This window comes from Piliocolobus tephrosceles, chromosome 12 (assembly GCF_002776525.5).
Source record: "Piliocolobus tephrosceles isolate RC106 chromosome 12, ASM277652v3, whole genome shotgun sequence".
Classification (NCBI taxonomy): Eukaryota; Metazoa; Chordata; class Mammalia; order Primates; family Cercopithecidae; genus Piliocolobus; species Piliocolobus tephrosceles.
In genome coordinates this window covers 79,331,056-79,334,961 of record NC_045445.1, presented here as the reverse complement: position 1 = coordinate 79,334,961, position 3,906 = coordinate 79,331,056, and positions in this window count along the sequence as shown.

Sequence of the window (3,906 nt, the reverse complement as noted above, 5' to 3'; positions counted from 1 at the left end):
GTAGCGGGAATTCTTAGAGCCGGCCGTCCCAAGATGGGGTGGAGAAAGCGGCATGAAAGAGAGAGAGAGACGCCTGAATGGCAGCAGCAGGCCTTAGCGGCAATGGACAGCAGGCACATGACCAGCTGTGCCTTGAGCCGCAACGCTGAAGCCAGAAAAGCACAACCGCTCCTGAATCGCCGCAGTGTGCTTCCAGCGCATGCGCTGCTCACGCCCCTTCACCCCCCCCCCACCAGCTCTCCCGCCTCTAGGAGTCTAACCCTTAGCGGTCCACCGACCTCCTTCACTCCCGTCCCAGGACGCTATCCCACTCTGCTTCTTTCACTTTTCCTCTCCCCTCGGTCACACTGGCCTCCACCATCATCCCTCCCTCAGCCCATCGTTCTTTCGTCAATCCCTCTCCCATTATTCTTAGCCAACCATCTACCTTTATTTCCTCTGTTATCCTTAGTGGTCTACTCTCCAGTTCTTCACCTTCACTGCCAGTCTGCAGCCCTCTTGAGCCTCTTACTCCTCTCCTCCTATGCCTGATGTTGAAAACTGTAAAAATTACCGCCAAAAAAAATTTGTATAACAATTGTAGCCCGGGCGCGATGGCTCACACCTGTAATCCCAGCACTTTGGGAGGCGGAGGTGAACGGAACCCTTGCGTCCAGGAGTTCGAGACCAGCTCAGGTGACATGGCGAAACCCCGTCTCTACAAATAAATACAAAAATTAGCCGGGCGTGGTGGTGCGCACCTGTACTCTCAGTTATTCAGAAGGCTGAGGTGGAAAAATCACTCGACCCCAGGAAGGCGAGGCTACAGTGAGGTATGATTATGCCACTGCACGCCAGCCTGGGTGATACAGTGAGACTTCGTCTCAAAAAAAGAAAATAATATTTCCACACATCCTCTCCAAAGCAGCTCTCAGGGTGAGCCCAACCAGCCTGTCTTGGGCAAAGAGAACACCTTATTGATGATGACCCACGGAGAAGATCCAGGGACAGGGAACCAGAACAAAAACTGCAAAGGTGTTCAATCAATTTGGGGGTAAGAGGCAGTAGGCCACCAACATGGACAGCTCTTTTCTTTCTATTCACAACCCTGGTATTGTCTGGACCTTAAAAATGAGATTCAGTGTCCTTCACTGCTTACTACAAGGCCTGTTCTTGTCTTCTGTGAGAACTCAAATATTAATTTTGAAAGAAATGGCATTATTTACTCAAGAGGCTCTGAATTACATCCCTCTTTGGGTGTGAACTAGAAAGAATACAAAATAATATTTTGTTTCTCTTTATTAATATTTTACTTTGGTGTCTGGTTCTTATTGCTTTCTAAAAAAGCCAGTTTGGAAATATCAAAAACTGAGACCCACAAATTCATAAATCCTAAAACCCATAAACTTATACATCATCATCCTCTCAAATTAACTTGTTAAAAATGTTATATCAACATTATTCAGGAAAAAATGGGTTTGCATTTTTTATATAATATACACAAAAAGATTATACCACAGTGTGCATATGAAGAAGAAAAAAGAGAAATAAGCATGCATTAAATAAAAAAGAAATGCTGAAATCTCAGTGGTACAAAGAACCCCTTCTAAATTAAAATAATCATTTATTATTACACAAAAGTTAAAATACAAGAAAGTTTACCCCAAATTCTACAACACTATTTTAACAAATCCTTTTATCTCTGTTCTTCTTCTGTTTTAATGGTTTTATTGATATACAATTTACATATCACATAATTAACCAACTTAAAGTATACAATGCAATGGATTTTAGTATATTCACAGAATTGTGCAGCTACCACTACAATCAATTTTAGAATATTTTCATCACCCTGAAAAGAAACTTCATACCCATTAGTATAGTCTTAGTCCATTATGTGCTACTGTAACAAAATACCACAGACTCAGTAATTTATGAAGAACAGAAATTTATTTCCTCACAGTTCCGGAGAATGGGAAGTCCAAGATTGAGGGACTGGCATCTGACAACGGCTTTCCTGCTACATCATCCCATGGTGGAAGGGCAAAGACATAGAGAGAGAAAGCATCCAAGAGGGGGCCAGAACTCATCCTTTAATAAGGAACCCACTACTGAAATAACAAACCCACTCCCTCAATAATAGCATTAACCTATTCATAAGAGTGGTGCCCCCATGACTCAAACACCTCCCTTTAAGGCTCACGTCCTAACACCACCACATGGGGCATCAAATTTCCAACATATGAACTTTGACAGACATATTCAAACCACAGCAAGCATCTTTGTGTTCTCTCATGATTTTTGTTCAAATATATAATGTTTTGGCTGGGCATGGTGGCTCATGCCTGTAATCCCAGCACTTTGGGAGGCAAATGCAGGAAGATTGCCTGAGCCCACAAGTTTGAAACCAGCCTGGGCAACATAGCAAGACCCTGTCTCTATTTTAAAAAAATAAAAGAGAGAGAGAGGTGGGGGCCGAGTGCAGTGGCTCACACCTGTAATCCCAGTACTTTGGGAAGCCAAGGCAGACAGATTAGTTAAGGTCAGGAGTTCAAGACCAGCCTGGCCAACATGGTGAAACCCTGTCTCTACTAAAAAACACAAAAATTAGCTGGGCGTGATAGCGGGCACCTGTAATCCCAGCTACTCGGGAGGCTGAGGCAGCTGAATCATTTGAACCTGGGAGGCAGAGGTTATAGTGAGCTGAGATCGCACCACTGTACTCCAGCCTGGATGACAGAGTGAAACTCCATCTCAAAAAAAAAAAAAAAAGAAAAAATGTACATATAATGTTTTAACATTAACATTTTTTATGACACTATATTTGTGTTTGAGGCTGTGTTTTTACCATGCACAGATGAATCTTCATCAGCAAACAGAATTAGTTCTGTTTCTTTCAAGGAACTTCTACTTCCACCTTCAACTCAGGCAAGGAGCTTGGTCCTAGGCTCAGCCATATGGAAATCACTACACGTCACCCCAAAGTCTCAATGCATAAGAGACTCAACTTTCCCCCCACCAACACTATTTACCAATGGCACAGACAAACATCAACATTTTATAGATACAATATTGTGCTGTTTTCACTGCTTTTCCATGCCCCTAATTATTGATTATCTTCACTATTTTTAATAAATGGACAACACTGCATTTTTTGAAAGTATTATAAAATTGAAATCAGCACATAATTCTTACAGATTGAGTTACTTACTCTTTCCACATCCCTTTATTTTGATAAACTTCCATGATGCACCGTGACCCCTTAAGAAGAGAAATTCAAGAAAAAGGCACAGGCCAGGCACAGTGGCTCACGCCTGTAATCCCAGCACTTTCGGAGACTGAGGCAGGCAGATCACAAGGTCAGGAGCTCAAGACCAGACTGGCCAACATGGTGAAACCTCGTCTCTACTAAAAATACAAAAATTAGCTGGGTGTGATGGCGGGTGCCTGTAATCCCAGCTATGTGGGAGGCTGAGGCAGGAGAATTGCTTGAACCCGGGAGGCAGAGGTTGCAGTGAGCCAAGACTGAGCCACCGCAGTCCAGCCTGGGTGACAGAGCAAGACTCCGTCTTGAAAAAAAAGGAAAAGAAAGAGGCACAGCTTGTAAATCTTGAACCCTGTAAAATACTTAGAGTCCTAGGCCTACCTATTTGTCTAAACTTCCCAGTTAACAAGCCGTTCCTAAGGAGTGGTAAGGAAGAAATTTGGGAACCTCTATTGTATCCACTCATTTCAAGCTAACAACTGAGACTTTATTTTTCTCTTTTCCTCCATCCTATACATTTCTTAGGAGACTGGGCTTCTTCTAGAGGATGTGATGATGGATTTTATATGTCAACTTGGCTGGGCCACAGTGCCCAGATATTTGGTGAAACATAATTCTAGATGTTTCTGTGAGGGGTGCTTTTGGATGAAATTAACATTTAA